The 23,518-nt window shown below is 35.9% G+C and overlaps 1 protein-coding gene and 1 pseudogene across 1 annotated transcript in view; one reads left to right on the top strand and one right to left on the bottom strand.

Moving 5' to 3' along the window:
• Positions 1 to 23,518, top strand: part of ZSWIM5 (zinc finger SWIM-type containing 5) — a 138,229-nt gene that overhangs the window by 27,750 nt on the left and 86,961 nt on the right. The window lies entirely within an intron of this gene.
• On the bottom strand, positions 13,712 to 14,138 carry LOC109731239 (small integral membrane protein 14 pseudogene; annotated as a pseudogene).

Below are 23,518 nucleotides of genomic sequence, written 5' to 3'. Positions count from 1 at the left end.
AGGCTAGAGTGAGTGCCATGGCGTCATCCTAGCTCACAGCAACTTCAAACTCCTAGGCTCAAGCGATCCTCCTGCCTCAGCCTCCCGAGTAGCTGGGACTATAGGCATGTGCCGCCATGCCCGGCTAATTTTTTTTCTATATCTATTAGTTGGCCAATTAATTTCTTTCTATTTATAGTAGAGATGGGGTCTCGCTCTTGCTCAGGGTAGTTTTGAACGCCTGACCTCTAGCAATCCGCCCACCTCGGCCTCCCAGAGAGCTAGGATTACAGGCGTGAGCCACCGCACCCGGCCTAGAAACCATTCTTGACTTATCTATTCTTCACCTTTCTGTCAGTGAGATCTTTCTGAAAAGAGAAATGTGATCATGTCACTGCCTTGCTTAAAACCTTCCAATGGCTTCCTATTCAAGTTCAGTATGACTTGGGCCTGCTTGCTTCCCATTGGTCTGTGTAAAAATCAAAATATGGTCCACAAACCATGCAGGATAGAGTCCCTAGATATTGTCATCCTTGCCTTCTTTTACTTCTTTGAATTAGGCATCTCCTGAACTGTAAAAGGGCAGGGACCATATACCAATATATATTCAGAGCTTGACATGTGGCAAATACCAATAAATATTAGTTGAGTAAATAAAAATTATGTGCAAGGTAGAGATGGATATATTCATTATCTTGATTGGAGTGATGGTTTCCATCTATATATGTCCAAATGTACATCAAACTTAATACATGTCAAAACTTAACAAATTGAATACTTTCAGGGATAAAAAGGAAGTACAATTTATTGCATGTCAATTTTTTTTCAATAAAGCTGCTAAACAAACAAGTATGTTCCTTTTTAGGGTCATGACACATTCTTTTTGTCTGAAATCTTTTTTTACCCTTCTTTGCTCACCTAATTTCTACTTATCCTTCAGTCTTTGCTTAAATGTATTTCCTCAAGATCTGGCTTGGAATCCCTATTCCTATCCCACTAGGTTAGGTCTCCTTATTATATATCCTATACTTTCCTTGAGAGCTTTTATCATAATTATGTAACATTTGTTTAATGTCATCTTTTCTCCTAGATTGTACACTTTATGAGGATAGAAACCATGCCTTTCTTTTCACTAATGTATCCTGGGAATATATTATAGGCACACAATATTTGTTGACTGAATTAACAAATATGTGTTCATTTATTTATTCTGCAAATAGCCATTGTGCTATACCATGAGCCAGGTACTGGAGTTATAACAGTGAATAAAACTGATTTTTATCTCTGCCCTCACAGAACTCACATTTAAAAGTTGACACAGACAACTAAATAATCAGATGGTAAATGCTATGGAAAAAAGTAAAGCAGAGAAGGGGAATAAATAGTGCTCAGGCATGTGAAGAATTTGTCCCATGACCCATAGAGATATATGAGGATTAGAATCTGGGCATTGAGGGATGACCCGGGAGCTGTGGATTCCTTGGAGTGACAGGGCATAAAAGGCATTATAAGATTAGTCCTGAAAGCAATTAGTGAAGCTATGAATGTTAAGCAAGGGGAGGATCAGGAGTCTTGCTAGGATTACACAGAATCCTGGGTTCCTTCTGTTCATCTTGTAAATGGTGATGTGAAGTTTAGGTGAACTTATCTAGGTCATATAGGGCTCTGAGTCTTTCCCTTGATGCTGCTGTTAGATTTATTAAGTACTGATCATGAGTAAAATCCTGTGGGAAAAACAAAAACAACATACCTGGCTTTGTTCTCTTCTTGCTCTCAAGGAATTCACTCTCTAGTTCATAAGACAAACATGTAGAAACATAATTATGATATAAAACAATATAATAAGAGTAATAGTGGAAATATAAATGTGCTAAAAGATCAAAGAAGGCATGTATAATTGCAAAAGGTTAAGAGTGTAGGGACAGAGAAAGGGGAGCTGGGAGGTGGAGGGAAGGACAAGATTTCAACAAGCAGAAATGATAGTAAATGCATCCTATGCAAATGAACATCTCTCTTTGGATGTCTTCCTTCTACCTCAAACTCAGCATGTCAAAAGCCAAATATTTCCCACATACTCAGATCTTTCTCCTAATTTCCCTGTTTGTAACTATTCACCCCTATATTCGTACTGTAAACCTTGCAGTCACCTTTACTTCTCTCCTTCTAAAATAATAACTACAATGACTGTTACTCATTGATTAATTGCAATGACACTGTGCTAGATGTTTTACATATGTTATCATATAGTTGGTATGATCTGCCCCATAATACTCAGAGTGAAAATGCAATCCATCTCTTATTTCTCTAAATTAAGCCAAAATCTAAGTCTCTATATTCTATATTTAGCAGAGAGATCAATATTAATCTTTCCAATATAGTATCTGAAGCACAGGCATTTCCCTTTCCCTTGCATTGTGTGAAAAATCCAGAGGGTTCATTCATTCCAAACAGAAGATGTATATCATTTCCACTTATGAGCAGGGAAAAATTCTGGTACTACTGTTCTTTGTTGCCAGGTGGTACAGATGTCAAGCACTACCTCCCCTCTCTGGTGCTACTGGTGTCCCCGCACAGCAAAATTTCACTGGTCCAGCTTTTGGCAAAGGCCAGTAAGTTCTTATCAAATGATGATGATTCCATGAACAAGTTAATTCTCTCAGTGCTTCAGTTAGCCAGGATGTCCCTTTTTGTACACGTTCAGTTCCCAATCCCTTCACACACACAATGTGATCCACTCTTTTATAAAGCCAGAGGTGTTGTGCCTGTCTGAATTTGTGTATCCTGTCATTGCAGAGCCCATGATCAATGTTTTTCTATGAGAATCTCCCAAGGAGTAAACAGTTTTTCTTTTCCAAATGCAAAAGAGTACCTCATATTATATCCCTCCCCTGGTTTGCCCTGGTTTACTTAAGTCAATTAATTTTCCCTGGTAACCAGAGATGGAGAGATCTAGGGTGTGATATTTATGCTTGAGTCTGAAAGAATTTTGCTAAACCCTAGTCACTAAACAGAAACATCCCTCTTTCTTTATATTTACATAAATAATAAATCTATTTAAGTTATCCTTTCTGGAACAAATGTCAGTTTTTCTCACCTATATTCTCAAAGTGATGTGCATAAGATCTCTTGGACTGTTGCTATGATTACAAATAGGGCCCTAAACTCCAAAGATTCTGATTGATTAGATCTGGGATGAGGCCTAGACATCAGCATATTTTAACAAACGCCACAAATGCCAGGTGATTCTGAAGCAGATGGTCTATAGATCACATTTGGGAAATACTGAATAGGATCTCTGATACCCTTGTGGTTTATTCCACTCTAATACAAAATTACTTGTCCTTGGACCTCCCCCCTTCTTCACTCCCTCTCATGCCTTGCATATGCATATGTTTGTATATGTGTTTGAACACTATCCTGTCACTTCTTCGGTTTCCATTGTGCATTTGTGTGGTGGGCTATATATAGTATCATCATCCTTCTGGTAAACCCTGGTTCATCCTGACTATGTTCAGATGTCACCTACTCTGTGACTCTCCTAGGTAGAAAAAAAGATTCCTTTCTTATACTACTACTTATATATTTTAAGTACCACTTTATATCTTGTTGGTTTACATGAGATTGTAAGTTCAGGCTGCTACCTATTCTGGGAAATAAGGTAGACTCTTAAAGTAAGTGATGTTTAATTTGAGACCTGAGGTTTGAGTAAGAGTTAGCCAGGTTAGGAGGTACAGGGAAAATCTATCAGGTAGAGATAGTGTACGCAAAGTCCAAGGGATGAGAAAGTGACACATTTGAGACTGAAAGAAATCTAGTAAATTTGGAGAGTTTGTCTAGGGTCGGATCAAAGGGGGCCTCGTAGGGATCTTAAGCCAATTAGAAGACGGTTTGGAGAAGAAATTAGAGGGCCTAGAAGAGATCTTAAGCCAATTAGAAGGCGGTTTGGAGAAGGAATTAGAATCAGGGTAAAAGTGGAGGCAAGGAAAGTGAGTTTTGAAAACTATAGCTATTAGAAAGTAATGTTGATCTGGGCTAGTAGTCACCATGAAGAAAGTGATTTGATACTAGGCACATATAGGAAGTAGTCAACATGGCTTGGTGATTGATTTGGAGGATGGCTGGTGAGGCAGCAATTGGTGACAAGGATGATTGCCAGATTTCAGGCCTTACGGTGGTGCCATTTATCGAGGTGAGGGAGCTAGAGAAGGGGAACAAATGTGTTTGAATGGTTGAGGGTAGTGTAGGGTGAGAAAGATTCAGTTCAGTCTTTCAGTGAGAAAGGTTCAGTCTTCAATATGTTGAATTTGAAGTATCTGTGAAATATCCAGATGTAGATAACAAGTGGAGTTTTGAAAAAAGAAGAGTTTTTTTTTTTTTTTTGAGACAGAGTCTCGCTTTGTTGCCCGGGCTAGAGTGAGTGCCGTGGCGTCAGCCTAACTCACAGCAACCTCAAACTCCTGGGCTCAAGTGATCCTTCTGCCTCAGCCTCCCGAGTAGCTGGGACTACAGGCATGCGCCACCATGCCCGGCTAATTTTTTTTTATATATATATCAGTTGGCCAATTAATTTCTTTCTATTTATAGTAGAGACGGGGTCTCGCTCAGGCTGGTTTTGAACTCCTGACCTTGAGCAATCCGCCCGCCTCGGCCTCCCAAGAGCTAGGATTACAGGTGTGAAAAAGAAGAGTTTTGATGTAGCTTTTGTTGAGAATGGAGACCAAGCTGAGGAAGAAAACATAGTAAGAATGTCTGACAATATTGTGGGCCCCAATAAAATTGATGAACCTGAATTTTCAGTAGCATTGATCAGCCTAATTTTGTGACTTTTATTCAACAGTGCCTATTAGTCTGGATGTAGACATAGAGAAGGTAGATAGTTTTAGGATTAAGGTTTTGTCAAATGAAAATAGTTGAGTAACAGGTTTTAGGACATTGACGAGAGATAATTAAAATAATGGACCATAGAATCTAAGCTGGATGATAATGTAATTTCATTTATTATCAATTATTAAGTGATTACTATTATGCTAGGGACCCAGGAGAGGAGTGACAAATAGAGAAAATTAATTGACTAGTTAATGGACTGGAAGTCCAAGTGCAAGTGAAGTGGAAGAACAACTATAATGGAATAACTGAGCACCCAAGAAGGAAAAGGGGGCCAGGCGAGGTGGCTCACGCCTGTAATCCTAGCACTCTAGGAGGCCGAGGCAGGCGGATTGCTTGAGGTCAGGAGTTTGAAACCAGCTCTGAGTAAGAGCTAGACTCCGTCTCTACTATAAATAGAAAGAAATTAATTGGCCAACTAATACATATAGAAAAAATTAGCCGGACATGGTGGTGCATACCTGTAGTCTCAGCTACTCGGGAGGCTGAGGCAGAAGGATTGCTTGAGTCCAGAAGTTTGAGGTTGCTGTGAGCTAGGCTGATGCCATGGCACTCACTCTAGCCTAGGCAACAAAGCGAGACTCTGTCTCAAAAAAAAAAAAAAAAAAAAAAAAAGAAGGAAAAGGGGTAGAGAAGAGTGGGATATATAACTTAGTGATTTCAGAGGTAGAGCAAGCAGTTTGGGGGGATGCTAAAATCTAAAGTGTGGCCAAGGAACTATACAGCTGAAATGAAGTATAAGATAAGACCACTGGAAATAGGAAAGTTAAAAAATTTAGAGGCAGGTTTCAACTTTGTTCACATGGCTGCAGAGAACCAGAAAGTGTAATGGTCATTGACCTCTAGTAGAGTGGAAGGTTGTGGGTCAGTATCAAATTTTTCAATGGATGGAGTGGCGAGACCAATCAGTGGATACCAGCAGTTATCTTTGTGACCTTGGATAAGTCACTGTAAAATGAGACCAACAGCAGTACTTATTTCATATTTGTTAGGATGGGACTGGCACAAAGTAAATACAAATAAATGCTATTTTGACTAAAGCTGTGCATCACTTAACAGCAGGGATACATTTTGAGAAATGCATTGTTAGGCATTTTTGTCCTTGTGCAAACATCATATACTTACACAACCTCGATAGTATAGCCACTTACACACCTAGGCTATATGGTATAACCCATTGCTCCTAGGCTACAAACCTGTATAGCATGTTACTGTACTAAATACTATAGGCAGTTGCACCACAATGGTAAGTATTTCTGTATCTAAACATAGAAAAGTTACAGTAAAAATATAGTATAAAAGATTTAAAAAAAAGTATACCTATATAGGGCACTTAACCATGAATAGATCTTGTAGGACTGGAAGTTGTTCTGGGTGAGTCAGTGAGTGAGTGGTGAATGGATGTGGAGGCCTAGGACATTACTGTATACTACTGTAGATTTTATAAACACTGTATCCTTAGGCTATACTAAATTTATTAAAATTTTTATTTTTTCAATAATAAATTAACCTTAGCTTACTGTAACTTCTTTTACTTTATAAACTTTTTAATTTTTTAAAACTTTTTTGACTCTTTTGTAATAAAACTTAGCTTAAGGCACAAATGCATCATACAACTGTACAAAAATATTTTTCTTCATATTTTTATTCTGTAAGCTTTTTTCTATTAAAAAAATTTTAAGTCTTTTTACACTTTTTGTTTAAAACTAAGACACAAACACACACATTAGTCTAGTCCTACAGGGTCAGGAACATCAAAATCACTGTCTTCCACCTCCACATCTTATCCCACTGTAAGGTCTTCAGCGACAGTAACACACATGGAGCTATCATTTCCTATAACAATGATTTCTTATGAAATACATCCTGAAGGACCTGCCTGAGGCTGTTTTACAGTTAACTTTTTTTTTTTATATGTAAGTAGAATGGAAGATATTCTAAAATAACAATAAAAAAGTATATAGTATAGTAAATATATAAGCCAGTAACATAGTCATTGATTATCATTATCAAGTATTATGTACTATACATAATTGTACATGCTATACTTTTATAACTATACTTTTATACTGGTGCTGCAGTAGGTTTGTTTACAGCGGCATGACCACAAACACATGAGTAATGCATTATACTTATGATGCTACTACAATGGCTATGATGTTAGTAGGTAATAGGAATTTTTCAGCTTCATTGTAATCTTCTGGCACTAAGGTGGCCTGTTGTTGACCAAAACATGGTTATGTGGTACATAACTGTATTTATTTTGAAATAATTTCAAACATATAGCAAAGTTGTAAGAATAGTATAGAAATGACAACAAGAAATGTGAGGATGTGGATGAGTAATTAGACATCTTCTTTCATACTTCGTTGGAAATAGTATAAACTACTTTGGAAAAGAGTCTGGCTGTTTCTTATAAAACTATATATATACCTATTTATGACCCAGAACTTCCATTCCTAGGCATTTACCAACAGAAATGAAAACATGTCTTGTATAGTTGCACAAAAAACCATGTATAGTAGCACAAAACTGGAAATATCATCAATAGGATGAAATATCAGTAGGAGAGTAACTAAACAAATGACGATATATTCATATAGTGGGCTATTAATTAGCAATAAAAAGGAACTAACTACAGTTATATATAACACCATGGATGAATCTCAGAAATATTAGGCTAAGTAAAAGACGTTTTCCTCAAAAGAATATCTATATAATATGGTTCCAATCATATGAAATTTTAGAAAAGGCAAAGCTAACCTACAGTGAAAAAAAAATTAGAATAGTGGTTGTTGCTGAAGCAGGTGGGAGGGTGGGGAGTGACTGGAAAGTGTCATGAGGGAACTTTCTGAGATGTAGTTATGTTATCCCTTTGAAATACTGTTGGGTTCTTTTGTTCCTGTTTGCATTCAATTGTACAATTTCCCCCAGTCTTAGTTCATTGGGGCTGCTATAATAAAAATACCATAGACTGGGTGAGTTATACAGTTATTTTTCACAGTTCTGGAGGCTAAGGTGTTTAAGATCAAGGCACTAACAGATTTGATGGCTGATGAGGGCCTAGTTCCTGGCTCATAGATGGCAGTCTTCTCACTGTGTCCTCTTGTTGCACCAAAGGCAAGGGAGTCTATTTTATAAGGGCACTAATTCCATTTATTAGGAGGGCTCTACCTCATAACCTAATCACCTTTCAAAGGCTCCACATGCTAATACCATCACTTTGGGGTTAGAATTTCAACATAAGAATTTTGGTGAACACAAACATTCAGTCCATAACACCCCCTGCAGCAATCCTTGTTGATTTAATTTTATTTTTGAATATGTAGAACATTATTAACAAAGAGGTGTTATTCTCTCCTGTATCTCTTCCACCCTGTCCTTCTACCATTGTGGGTAACTAATTTCAGTGGTTTCTGGCTTAGTCTTCCTCTGCTGCTTTTTGCAAAAATAAGCAGATACCTGTATATATTTTTATTTCCCAATTCTTTCTTATACACATAAAAATAGCATATTTTATATAATCTTTTGTAATTTTTTTTCACTTAACAGTATATACTGGAAATCACTCCATATCAGTTAATAGAGATTTTTTTTTTTAACAGCTACATAGTACCTCATTCATTGTATGTATGTATGATAGCATTTTTTTATTCAACCAGTCTCCTATGTTTGGGTATTTAGGTAGCTTCCAATATTTTCTGCAATGAATAACCTTGTGTGTATTTTGTTGTAGCATACATTCTTATAAGTGGGATTGCTGAGTCAAAGAATAAAAGTGCACATGTAACTTTGTTAGATATTGCCAGATTCTCATCTGAAAGGGTTGTTACTGGTTTGCATTCCCAGCAGCAACATATGTGAGTGCCTATTTCTACATGCACTCACCAAGTTGTTATACTTTTTAGTTTTTGCTAATCTAATGAGTGAGAAATGGTAACTCATTTTTTTAGATAACTTATAATTTTCATTTGCTTTTTTTTTAAACTAAAGTGCAGGTGAACTCCTGAGCTCAAGGGATCCTCCTGCCTCAACCTCTGAGTAGCTAGGTCTATAGGCCTGTGCCACCACACCTAGCTAATTTTTAAATTTTTTGTAGAGTTGAAGCCTTGATATATTGCCCAGGCTGGTCTCAAACTTCTGGCCTTAAGCCGTTCTCTTGCCTAGGTCTCCAAAAGTGCTAGGATTTACAGGCATGAGCCACTGAGTATGCCCAGCCTACATTTTTCTTATTAAGAGTAAAGTTGGGGCTGGGTGCAGTGGCTCACGCCTGTAATCCTAACACTCTGGGAGGCCGAGGCGTGGATTGTTTGAGCTCAGGAGTTTGAGACTAGCCTGAGCAAGAGCGAGACCCTGTCTCTACCAAAAATAGAAAGAAGTTGGCACGGTGGCTCACACCTGTAATCCTAGCACTCTGGGAGGCCAAGACAAGTGGATTGTTCAAGGTCAGGAGTTCGAAACCAGCCTGAGCAAGAGTGAGACCCTGTCTCTGCTATAAATAGAAAGAAATTAATTGGCCAACTAATATATATAGAAAAAATTAGCTGGGCATGGTGGCGCATGGCTGTAGTCCCAGCTACTCGGGAGGCTGAGGCAGAAGGATTGCTTGAGCCCAGGAGTTTGAGGTTGCTGTGAGCTAAGCTGACGCCATGGCACTCACTCTAGCCTGGGCAACAAAGCGAGACTCTGTCTCAAAAAAAAAAAAAAAGAAAAGAAAGAAAGAAGTTAATTGGACAGCTAAAAATATACAGAAAAAAATTAGCCGGGCATGGTGGTGCATGCCTGTAGTCCCAGCTACTCAGGAGGTAAGAGGATGACTTGAGCCCAAGAGTTTGAGGTTGCTGTGAGTAGGCTGATGACACAGCACTCTAGCCCTGGCAACAGAGTGTGAGACTCTGTCTCAAAAAAAAAAAAGAGTGAAGTTGAACATCTTTTCATCATTTTTAAGGACCATTTAAACATTGAATGCATTTTGGTACCCTTCTTTGTAAATTATCTGTTCATGTCCTTTCCCTATTTTTTCCACTTAATATTTACAAAGGACTTGTGAGGGGTTTTTGCCTCAAATTTTAGAAGCATTTTTGTGTTTTTTTTTTTCTAAATTATTAAAAGGACCTTCGGTTTTTGTTGTTTTCCCTCTTGATTTTAGGAGTTATGTAACAATTTGTTGTCTTTTGACTTTATGGTGTTTGGGCCCATACAAAAGCTTTTATTTTTGTTTTTATATAGTCAGATTTGACAATCTTTGGTTTAGTTTATCTGGATTTTGAATCAAAGTTGTAAAGCTTCTCCCCACATCCAGGTTATAGAGAAACCTACCTGTGTTTTCTTCTATAACTTGTATAGTTTCACTTTTTCACATTTAGATTCTGATTCATTTGAAGTTTATCTTATGTATGGTGTGAACAGTGGATTTAATTTTCTCTTTTTTCCAAATGCTTATGCAGTTTTCCCATCAACATTTATTAAAAAGTCTAATTCATCTTTACCCTTATCATTTGAAGTACCACCTTTACCATATACTAAATTTTCCAAGTCGAGTCCATTTATATATATATATATATATACACACACACACACATAGATATACATGTATACATAAGATCTCACTGATCATTTTGTTAAATTTTCTCTATTGTTATTTTTTAGACACTTCACCTATCTTTTACTAATAGTGGTGTTAAAGCTTCTAATTAATAGTGGTTTCTATTGATTTCTTATTTCCTCTCCTATTGTTTCTGCTTTATATGAGTGGCTTTTGTCTTTTTTGGTGCAAAGATATGAAGAATTGTTATATCTTCACTTTTTTTTTCTTTTCTTTTTTTTTTTTTTCTTGTGTCATAGATGGCAATCTTCACTTTTAATTTTGGCTTTTAGCATTATAAATTATCCTTCTTTGTTTCATTTAATGACTTTGGCCTAATTCTACTTTGTGTAATGTCAGAAATTTCTTTCTTATTGTTTCTATTTGCCCAGGATAGCTTTGCTTTTTTTTTTTTTTTTAAGGCATATCTCTTGTATGCAGCATAGAGTTTATTTATTTATTTTTTGAGACAGAGTCTCATTCTGTTGCCCCAGCTAGAGTGCCGTGGTGTCAGCTTAGCTCACAGCAACCTCAAACTCCTGGGCTTAAGCGATCCTCCTGCCTCAGCCTCCCTAGTAGCTGGGACTACAGACATGCACCACCATACGCAGCTAATTTTTTTTCTATGTGTTTTTAGTTGGCCGATTAATTTCTTTCTATTTTTAGTAGAGACGGGGTCTTGATTTTACTCAGGCTGGTTTCTAACTCCTGACCTTGAGTGATCTGCCAGCCTTGGCCTCCCAGAGTGCTAGGATTATAGGTGTGAGCCACCGCGCCCAGCCCAACATAGAGTTTAGATGTTTATGAGCCAACTAAAAAATCTTTCTCTTTCAATAAGTGAATTAAGCCCATTTCCATTTACTGATATGACTAACATGCTTGGTCTAAGTGCTGTGTTTATTTTGTTTTAATTATTGTGTGTGTTATATTTCCTTTTTTTTTGTCCTATGCCTTTTTTATTTTTTTAAAATTTCTTTTGGTATGTAGGAAGGCCTGGGTTTCTTTTTTTTCTAGCAGTTAGCTTTCTGCTTATGCCTTTTATCATGCTTACAATCGCCTTTTTTTTAACTGAGCCTTTTATCATGTGGTTTGTCGGTTTTAAATGGTAACCTTTGAGTCTCACTGTTACCTTTACCATAATTAATGATCTTTTGTTAAAATAGTACAATGATACAGAGAAGTTTATTCAATTCATATAAGTGATTTCTCAGATCTAGATGTTGAAAAGCTAGACTGAGCTAAGGAAAAAAAATTGTTACATGGACAGCAAAATATCTTCTACCCCCCATAAATTGTCTGCAATCACTTGCTAGGAAAAAATTCCTTAACCATGTATGTAGGTCATGCAGACTTTTTTTTTTTTTTTTTTTTTTTTTTTAATTATTTTTTTTTATTTTGGCATATTATGGGGGTACAGATTTTAAGGTTTCAATAAATGCAGACTTTTAAAAAAGCTATTTGTATTCACTCTTTTTCAAACTAGGCAAAACAGTGCAACCTTTTGCTTTTTTTATACATTTCACAATTTCATTTATATTAATATTCCTTCCCACCTCAACCCATTCCATTACCAAACAGAAGTGAGATTAAGCAGTGAGAAAAAGATCCTTGATTGTTTCTCATTTTCCTTTGGAATAAACCAAGAATTCATCAAGAATTTTTATAAGTCAGAAGAATAATAAAAGGCTCAGAATTTTTCTTCAAATAAAAAAATAGAATGGGCCGGGCGCGGTGGCTCACGCCTGTAATCCTAGCTCTTTGGGAGGCCGAGGCGGGTGGATTGCTCGAGGTCGGGAGTTCGAAACCAGCCTGAGCAAGAGCGAGACCCCGTCTCTACTATAAATAGAAAGAAACTAATTGGCCAACTAATATATATATAGAAAAAATTAGCCGGGCATGGTGGTGCATGCCTGTAGTCCCAGCTACTTGGGAGGCTGAGACAGAAGGATCGCTTGAGCCCAGGAATTTGAGGTTGCTATGAGCTAGGCTGACGCCACGGCACTCTAGCCTAGGCAACAGAGTGAGACTCTGTCTCAAAAAAAAAAAAAAAAGAAAAAAATAGAATGAATAAGTATATAGGCACTCAAATGTCAGTAACCTAATAGGCCCTAATACAGCTTTAAGATAGTTTCATTTTAACGGGGAAGTGTTAGAACAGAAGAGGAGCTTCCCAAGAGGCACTCATTTTAAAATAAATTATAGCTTAAGTTATTACTGTATGGATTAAACCAGGCAAAGGCAGAAAGAATTATTTTTTCTTCCTTTTATGAACTTTGTAAGGCCTGTATACAGTGGCTTACCAATATCATGTAAAGGACTATAAATCATGTACCATATTGATCAATCATGTTTATTTAAAGTTTTTTTTTTTAACATTTAGACATTTTTCATGGGAGTAAAAAAATTAGTAAACAATCATTTCTTCTCTCCTTCTGTCCTAACCACATAAGCCACTTATAATGGAAGATATAAATTTCAGCTGTAATTTGTAAAATATTCCAAATATTCAGTAGTTCCCAAGAGCTAGAGAAAACAGATACTCACAAATAAACTACCAAGGTAAGTGTAAATACAGTGTGGATATAATTTTTTTTCATACAATCTCATACAACCGCAGATAATTTTATGAATATTTTATTTTAAAAAGCAATTTAAAAACCTCGTAGTCTCACTGAAGCCTAATTTATTTTTAAAAATTTTAAAAATAAAAGCCTATCAAAACTATTTAAAATATTGAAATGCAGAGCTCTCAAATTTCCTTCAATTAGGTCAGAAATCATAACAAAAGTTATGATCACAGTTACAAACAGAATGAGTTTAGGACAACCAAAAAAAGCACCATGTAACTTTTTTTTTTTTTTTTTTTTGAGACAGAGTGGCATGGCATCAGCCTAGCTCACAGCAACCTGAGACTCCTGGACTCAAGCAATCCTTCTGCCTCAGCCTCCTGAGTAGCTGGGACTACAGGCATGCACCACCATGTCCAGCTAATTTTTTCTGTATATTTTTAGTTGGCCAATTAATTTCTTTCTATTTTTAGTAGAGACTTGCTCTTGCTCAGGCTGGTTTCAAACTTCTGACCTTGAGCCACCTGCCTGCCTTGGCCTCCCAGAGTGCTAGGATTACAGGCGTGAGCCACCGCGCCTGGCCTCCTGTGTAACTTTTAAAAATATAATCATTTACTCAAATATACTGTAAATAGAAATGGTAATAGCAAAGGAAGCAAAAATAAGCTTAAAAGTGACATTTCTAGAAGCTCATGAACACAGTATCATTCCATATTGCAGATGCAAAAGAAAGAATAGTTCCAGTGGGATTACGAGTACTTTGGTCACCTTTGTTCATTTGGTCATGCAAGGTGTTAACTATTTTCACTTCCTATATCATAAAATTAGTTCACAGGAAGAGCTGGTGGATCTTGTTTGTTATGAGGACTAGTTGGCTTTTCAAGTAGGCTGGATCCTCTTAGATTAGGAGATCTCAGTAAAAACAAGATCACTGCAATAACTATTCAGGCTATCAAGGTCATAGTAACAGTGATGCCATTATCACCAGAGGGTTCTGGTAACTCTTGAATACATTCTGTGTCTGTGCAGTAGGACTGGGACTGCCGCAGCAGATTGATCAGCTTTCTCATCACATGCTCATGAGAATAAACACATTCACAGGAATTGAATCTGCCTTCTAACATGGTTATACAGCTTGATTTTACTTGACTGTTTAAATTTCTCACACTTCTGGGGGCTAGGAAGTCCAAGATCAAGCCACTGGCAGAGTCAGTGTTGATGAAGGCCTGCTCTCTGGTTCATAGATGGTGCCTTCTCACTGTGTCTTTGTATGGTCCGTGATCTTTTTTTACTCTCCACTTCTTCTTTCCCTTTTATTCCCAGAGCACATAACATTTATATACTACTTTAAGTGCTAATTAAAAAAAAAATACAGCAGTTTTTCCTTTGATTTTTATTGAGGTAAAATCCATATAACACAGTTAACCATGTTAAAGTATAAAGTTCAGTGGCACTTAGTGCATTCACAATATTATGCAGCCACCACCTCTTTCAAACTTTTTCATCACCTCAGAAGAATACCCCATATCCATTAAGTAATCATTCCCCATTTCCCTCTCCACCTATCTATTGGCAACCTCTAATCTATTTTCTGTCTCTATGGATTTGCTTATTTTGGATATTTCAGATAAAGTAATCATATAAGATATGACCATTTATGTCTGGCTTCTTCCTCTTAGCTTAATGTTTTTGAGGTTCATCTAAGTTATAGCATGCATCAGCACTTTATTTTTCTTTTTATGAGGCAAGATCTCACCTTGTCACCCAGGCTGGAGTACAGAGGCACAATCCGTAGCTCACTGCAGCCTCAAAGTCCTGGGCTCAAGCTATTCTCCTGCCTCAGCCTCCTGAGTGGCTAGGAGCTACAAGTGCATGCCACCATATCCTGATAATTTTTAAATATTTATAGAAGTGGGGGTCTTGCTATGTTGCCCAGGCTGATCTCAAACTCATGGCCTCAAGCAATCTTCCAGCTTGAGCCTTCCAAAGTACTGAGATTATAGGGGTGAGCCACCATGCCCGACCATGTTTTAACACAAGTTATAGGGAAAAATGAACAAAGCATTAATTTGTAAAGAATGTGATAAAATTGAAATGGATTTATTATAAAGAGACATATTTTTCAATATAAACAAATATTTAGCTCAATTTGTGTTCTATACTCCCCTGTGGGTGATGAACCTTCTATAAATAAATGAAAGCAAAATTTAACTTCTATACTACTGTTATATATGTCCTTTCATCCTTCAATCCTTAATTTAGCTTGGTTGCCTTAATGTATTTTGTTAGAAAGATTTTAAAAGGCTATATGTTCAGCCTCTCCCTCTTTCTCTTTCTTTTTTTTTTTGGAGATAGAGTCTCATTCTGTTGCCTGGGCTAGAGTGCCTTGGCATCAGCCTAGCTCACAGGAACCTCAAACTCCTGGGCTCAAGCAATCCTCCTGTCTCAGCCTCTCAAGTAGCGAGACTATAGGCATGTACCACAATGCCTGGCTAATTTTCCTATTTTTAGTAGAGACGGGGTCTTGCTCTTGCTCAGGCTGGTCTCAAACTCCTGAGCTCAAGCAATCCTCCTGCCTCAACCTCCTCCCAGAGTGCTAGGAATACAGGTGTGAACTCCTGTGCTGGCCTGTATGTTCAGTCTCTTATATATAGATAGTGCAATGTAACATGTATGCCAATATGTAAAATTACTTTCACCTATCAGTTATAAATTTCAAGAATGTTATAGTATTTATGCATGTGTTATTTGAGAATAGTCATTCCATAAAGATTTATGCTAAGGTGTGTATTTAGTTGAATGACATTTATCATTAGGCCTGATAAAGTAGTAGTATTTTCAGTTAGTACTTATAGATTATTTTACTGTTTGTGACAATTATGTATTTTCAAGTTTGTTCTCTTTTGTCTTTCTCTTAAGCAGCTTTGATCTTGTGATGTGTTGATAAAAATTGAAGGAAGAAAAAATTAGTATAAATATTATAGGAAAAATATATTTTTAAAAGTGCCTGTATTTGATGTATTATAAAAGGATTCAACATCTAGATGAATATTAGCTATACAAGAGAGGCTATCGCTGTGTATAGCTTTGTCTGTTCCTTTTAGAGAAACTTCATGATGCTCTAGAATATGCAGTTGCAAAGCTTTGGATCTCACAAAAGCGTGAATAGGTCTTTGATTGGTTATATATTAAAGGAAATAGCCCACAGCATGGTGCCAGATAAGTGTAGAGCTCAACCAATTTGATCCTTAAGCAGGGAAAAGAATTCTATTCACCGTTAAGAGGTTAGGTTGTAAAATGTTGTAATTATTTCAGCCTAAATTGGTTTACTGCTTTTTTTTTTCAATAAAACTTCTCTTCAAATTGTGAGGCAAGCAGACAGTTTTCATTTTGATGACCTTTTTGCATTGTGTTTTTCTTCAAGTCCTCCCACCCTACCCTGTGGCCTACTCTGTTTACTGTTCAAATCTGAATTATAATGTGCATCTGGAGGGATGCTGAATCATGTGCCTAATTGAAGTGTCTCTTGTCATTTGTTAACACTCTTTGAATGTCTAATTTTGACATAGTATTTGGTTATATTATGAATAAACTTGTTCCTGCTCTTGACGGCTTTAGGGGTTCATACATATATAACATTTTTTCTCTTTTCCATGTATACTCAATTTTTTTTGTTTTTAAATTACAAAATGGAACAAAGAATGACAGCCACATTGGGCCTTGACAGGGATCCTTTCACTTGAAGGACCCCTCCTATAATGAATGATTTTTATTCAAGTGAATATTCATATATTTCTCTGACTCTCATTTGTATGAAATGACAGCCTACAAACCATTTTGTTTGATTACAATCCCTTCACCTTCATTATCTTTTATGTCTGTTTAAACTCTGGACTTGCCATATCTATGTTGATCCTCCCCCATATCTCTCTGTTTGTATTTTTTTTTCATTGCAATTTTCGTCTTTTCTGTGGCCATTCACAGATTGTTTTTGGAGTTTGTTAAAAAGGAAGTGTGTTGTCTGTGTAGAAAATTACATTTGCATGCTTGAGAGGGGCCTAAAGGTTTTTGTGGGGTTTGGCAGTGATCCTGGTTTTTTGGGGGTGGGGGAGGGGGAAGATGAGAAAGGGGTAAAGTAAGAAGAGATTTTTAGAAAGGAGAAAAGTAGGAGATGTTGTTGAGGTGATTTCTCCTATCCCCATATTTTTCTTTCTACATTATATATGTCTAACTGGTTTCTTCTTTTTTTCTGCATGTATAAACCACTTGACTAACAATGGAACAGATTAGAGGCCTTTCTTAAAACTGTTTTTGAATGCACAGTTGAGTTCTGCAAAGCAGAAACCTTTCCTATGATGGTAATTGTACATTTACAAGTAAAGCTGGCAAATTGCTGTATATACATACATATACATATATTTTTTTCCTTTTCCTTTGTAGTAATTGGAGGTGGTTTATAGGAAAGTTTTTCTTGAGTTAATATGACATTTTATCTAAACTGATATCTACATAGAAGCTTAGCCATGTCTTGAATTAGGATTTCCCACTTTCAAAATTTTGGTTTTTAGGCATAATTATTAGTCCTTTTAAAAGTTTATAAGGTAAATTTTTTCTCTTATTAAAGATATTATCATTTATTATTCAGAACATATCATTTGTGCCCATTGGGATGTGGGGAAACCACAGAACATTTATAATAAAAGGACTATATTTCTCAGCAATGAAAAATAGGAAGAATTCAACTGGGTTCATAGTTAATACTAGAAATGTGGATGGTGTTGGACCAAGGATGGTCATATAGTGGATCAGGAGTGTACAGGGAAATCAGGGAATTACTTTGTGCTATAAATGATATTCAAAAGAAAGGAAGTTGATTTATCATAGAGCTAGCCAATGGAGTTAAGGAGTCTTTTTGTTTTTAAAGTCTGATTTATTATGCACACTAGACATTCAGCATATACTTTTAATGGAATACTAATTGTATTCCACACATTCTCTTAGGTACTAGGACTACAAAGATGAGTAAGACGTGATAGCTGCCCTCAAGGTGCTTATAGTCAATTTGAGTATGTATATATGCAGTTTTGTGTGTGTGTGTGTGGTGTCTATAGTCTGGAAACATAGATATTTCTATTTTATATATTTTTTAATAGATCAAAAAAGTCTTTGATGACATGTATATTTGTCTGTGTTTCCAGATTTTATGATTACCATATGGTAGGTATATGTGTGAACAAATAGTTATAAATGCTAAAAAAAAGGCCATGTGCAAAATAATTTGGACTACATCAACTTTTCATTCTCTATTGGATATTCCCATTAGCATAGAAATGTATTTATTTCTTGCTTCTTAAAAAAAATCTTTACTTTTGTCAGCTATTGTCCTATTTCTTTACTATCCTTTGTAGCAGAACTTCAAGAGTTATCTATGTTTGGTTTTTTGGGGTTTTTGTTTTGAGATGGAGTCTCACTTTGTTACCCAGGCTAGAGTGAGTGCCGTGGCGTCAGCCTAGCTCACGGCAACCTCGAACTCCTGGGCTCAAGCAATACTACTGCCTCAGCCTCCTGAGTAGCTGGGACTACAGGCATGTGCCACCATGTCTGGCTAATTTTTTCTATATATATTAGTTGGCCAGTTAATTTATTTCTATTTATAGTAGAGACAGGGTCTCGCCCTTGCGACGACTGGTTTCTAACTCCTGACCTTGAGCAATCCACCCGCCTTAGCCTCCCAGAGTGCTAGTATTACAGGTGTTAGCCACCACGCCCGGCCTATCTATGTTTGTTAACTCCAGTTTCTCTCCTACCATTTTGTCTTAAACCCATTTCAATGAGTGTTTACCTTGCTATTCCAGATCTGTTCTCATCAGAGTCACCTATACATTGCTAATTGTCATTTTACACTTGACTTTCAACATTGCTTGATACAGTTGATTTGGGCTGTTACAGATATTTGGGCTGTTGGCAATTAAATAGAGCTCTCTCATCCTTGATTCATTTTCTTCATGAGGCTTCTAGGATACCACCTTCTCTTAGTTTTCCTCCTACCTCATTGGTAGCTCCATCTTAGTCTCCTTTGCTCATCTTCCTTTTTTCCCCTCAAATTTAAAAATAAATAAATTTTTAAAAAATATCACATAATACAGTTGACTTTTTTCTTTTGACGTATAGTTCTATGAATTTTAACACTTGTATAATTCTTATAATCTGGCTGGGCATGGTGGCTCACACCTGTTATTCCAGCACTGTGGGAGGCTGATGCAGAGGATCGCTTGAAGTTAGGAGTTCCAGACCAGCCTGGGCAACATGATTAGACTCTGTCTCTACAAAAAATAAAATGTAAAATTAGCTGCATGCACCTGTAGTCCTAGCTACTCGGGAGGCTAAGGGAGGAGGATCACTTAAGCCCAGGAGTTGAGGAGCTATGATTGGTTCATTGCATTGTAGCCTGAGCAACAAAGTCAGACCTGTCACTAAATTAAAAAACAAAAAAAAATTGTTGTAATATGTATCATAATCAGAATACAGAACAGTTTCATCACTCCCCAAAACCCCTTAGGCTATCCCATTATAGTCCCAGCCTTAAAGCTGGCAGCCATTGATCTATTGTCCATCGCTATAGTTTTATCTCTGTGAGAATGTTATATAATTGGAATTATATAGTATGTAACCCTTCTAGATGTCTTCTTTTACTCAGCCTTTGGTATTCCTCTAAGTTGTTGCATGTATCTATAGTTTGTTCCTTCTTATTACTGAGTAGTATTTCACTATATGGATGTACCACAAATTGTTTATCCTGTTAAAGGATATTTGGGCTGTTGGCAATTAAATAGAGCTGCTATAAACATTGATACCCAGGTTTTTTTTGTTAACATAAGTTTTCATTTCTCTAGGGAGAAATCCCAGGAGTGGGATTGCTGGGTAATATGGTAAGTGTATATTTAACTTTATAAGAAACTACCAAATGCTTTTCCAGAGTGCCTGTACCATTTTGCATTCCCACCAGCAACGCATGAGAGTCCCGGTTGTTATGCATCCTCACCAGCACTTGGTGTTGTCAGTTTTTTATTTTATCCATTCTCATAGGTATGTAGTAGTATCTCATCATGGTTTTAATTTGCATTTTCCTAAGGGCTAATGATGTTGAACATCTTTTTATGTGCTTATTTGCTCATTTGTATATTCTCTTTGAAGAAGTATCCAAATATTCTGTCTATTTTTAAATTGTGTTGTTTGTATTCTTATTTTGAGTTTTGAGAGTTCATTATATATCCTAAATACAAGTCCTTTGTTGGATATTTGTCTTGCAAATATTTCTCCCAGTCTGCAGCTTAATTATTTTTTCAATTTTTTTAAACAGTATCTCTGTAAGAGCAAAAGTTTTTAACATTAATGAAGCTCAATTTAATCAGTTTCTTCTTTTATGGATTGTGCTTTTGGTGAAGTTTAAACTCTTTGCCTAATCCCAGATCACAAAGATACTCTGCTGTGTTGTATTCTAAACATTTTATACTTTTACATTTTATATTTAGACTGTGATCCAGTTTGAGTTAATTTGGGAACAAAATGTGAGGTTTAGATTGAAGTTTATTTATTTTGCATGTCAGTGTTCAACATTTAGTGTTCATATGGTGTCCAATCCTATATGTTGAAAAGACTGTCCTCTCTCCATTGAATTGATTTTGTATCTTTGTCAAAAATCTATTGGCCATATTTTTGTGGACATATTTCTAGACTCTGTTCTGTTTCATTGATTTATGTATTTATCCCTTCACCATTACCACACTGCCTCGATAACAGTAGCTTTATAGTATTCTTAAAGTCAGTCCATGTGATTCCCCTAACTTTATTCTTCCCTTTCAGAATTGTTTTAGCTATTCTAGTTCCTTTTCCTTTCCATATAATTTTAGAATTAGCTTATCTGTATTAAAATCTGCAGAGATTTTGATTGGTATTGCATTAAATCTGTATATCAGTTTTACTAAATTTGACATCTTTACTATGTTGAATCTTCAATCTGTGAACACAGGTTTCTCTATTTATTAGGTCTTCCTGGATTTCTTTTATCACTACTGTGTAGTTTTCAGTGTAACAGATCCTGTATGTGTTCTGTTAGACTTGTACCTAAATATTTTACTTTTTTAAAGTTATTATAATTGGTGATTTTTAAAAAATTTCTGCTTGTATTTGTACATTGCTAGCATAAAGAAATATGATTGGGTTTTGTATGATGATCTTGTATCTGAGTCCTTGCTAAGTGTACTTTTTGTAAATTCTTTGGGATTTTCTACGTAGACAATCGTGTCATCTTTGAATAAGGATAATTTTATATCTTCCTTTCCAATCTGTATTTTTTTTATTACTTTGTTTTCCCATATTGCACCCGCTAAGACTTTCAGTATGATGTTGAATAGGAGTGGTAAGAATGTATACTTTTGCCTTGTTCCAGATCTCAGGAAGAAGGCACTGAGTTTTTCACCATTTACTGTGATACTAAATGGAGGATTTTTGTAGATACCTTTTATCAGGTTGAGGAAATTTCCTTCTAGTTCTAGTTTGCTAATAATTTTGTTTTTGAAATCATGAATGGATGTTGTATTTTGTTACATGGAATGATCATATGTTTTTTCTTCTCTAGACTGTTAGTAGGTTACATAAATTGAACCAGCCTATGTTCACAGGAGAAAGCCCACTGCGCCTGGCTGGGAATTGACTTTTTCCTGGGAATTTTTCCTGGGAATTTTTTTTTTGTGGTGTATTGTTCTTCATATACATTTCTGTATTCAATATGCTAATATTTTGCTGAGAATTTTTGTGTCTACGTTCGTGAAGGATATTGGTCTGTAGTTTTCTTTCTTTTCTTTTTAAATACTGTCTTTGTCTGGTTTTATAGATGGTAATAGTGCTACACAAATAAAATGAGTTTGGAAGTATTCCTCCTCTTTTTTTTTTCTGAAAGAAGTTGTATAAGATTGGCATTATTTCTTCTTTAAATATTTAGAAGAATTTGCCTATGAAACCCCCCTGTGACTGGAGATTTATTTTTCAGAAAGTTTCTGACTACATATTTAATTTCTTTAGTAAATATGGGACTGTTCAGATTATCAATTTAATCTTTGGTAAATTTTGGTAGTTTGAGTTTTTGAGAAATTATTAATAGTTCATTTTATCAAAGTTGTTGAATTTATATGTATAGAATTGTATGTGAATTTGTATGTGTAGAAGTTGTTGAATTCATATGTATATAATTCTTTATTATCCTTCTAAGTCTGCATGGTCTGTGGTGTTATCCCCTCTTTCAGTTCTGAAATTGGTAATTGTGTCTTCTTTTTTTCTTTGTCAGATGTTTATTTTTATTGATCTTCCAGAAAACTGACTTTTGTGACTTCATAGATTTTTTTCTATCTTTTTCTATTTGTAATCTCATTTATTTCTGGTCTTATCTTTATTATTTCTTTTCTTCTGCTTGATTTGGATTTATTTTGTTTTTCTTTTACAAGTTTCTTAAAATGGAAGCTTAGATTATTGAATTGAGATCTTCTTTTCTATTATTAATATAAGCATTTAATGCTATAAATTTTCTCTAAACAGTGCTTTAGCTGCATCCTATATATTTTGGTATGTTGTATTTTCATTTTCATTAAGTTCAGAATATTTTCTAATTTCCCTTGGGATTTCTTCTTTAATCTTTGGAATATTTAGAAATGGGTTGTTTAATTTCCAGGACTTTGAAGGTTTTCCTATTATTTTTCTATTATATGATTTCTAATTTAATCCCATTATGATCTGAAAACATATTTTGTATGATTTCTCAGTTCTTTAAAAATTGTTAAGGTGTTATTTTGTAACCCAGGATATGGACTATCTTTGTGAACATTCCAGGTGCACTTGGTAAGAATTTATATTTTGCTATTGTTGGGTGGTAATCAATAAATGTTAATTACATCCAGTTGGTTGATGCATTGTCTATATCCTTACCCATTTTCTCTTTATTAGTTCTGTTTATCACTGATAGAGGAGTGTTGAAATCTCCAATTATAATTGTGAATTTGTCTAGCTCTTCTCATTTTTTGTTTTATGTATTTTGAGGTACTATTTTTGGTGGGGGGAATTGACCTTTTTTTTTTGAAACAGAGTCTCACTCTGTTGCCCAAGCTAGAGTGCTGTGGCATCAGCCTAGCTCACAGCAACCTCAACTCCTGGGCTCAAGTAATCCTCCTGCCTCAGCCTCCCAAGTAGCTGGGACTACAGCCATGTGCCACCATGCCCGGCTAATTTTTTCTATATATTTTTTTAGTTGTCCAGCTAATTTCTTTCTATTTTTAGTAGAGACGGGGTCTCACTCTTGCTCAGGCTGGTCTTGAACTCCTGAGCTCAAACAATACACCTGCCTCGGCCTCCTAGAGTGCTAGTATTACAGGCATGAGCCTCTGCGCCTGGCTGGGAATTGACCCTTTTATCATTACATAATACTCTTTATCTGTGTTATTTTGTTGTTCAAAGT

Source organism: Microcebus murinus, chromosome 2, assembly GCF_040939455.1.
Source record: "Microcebus murinus isolate Inina chromosome 2, M.murinus_Inina_mat1.0, whole genome shotgun sequence".
Taxonomy (NCBI): Eukaryota; Metazoa; Chordata; class Mammalia; order Primates; family Cheirogaleidae; genus Microcebus; species Microcebus murinus.
This window is presented reverse-complemented; position numbering and strand designations above follow the sequence as displayed.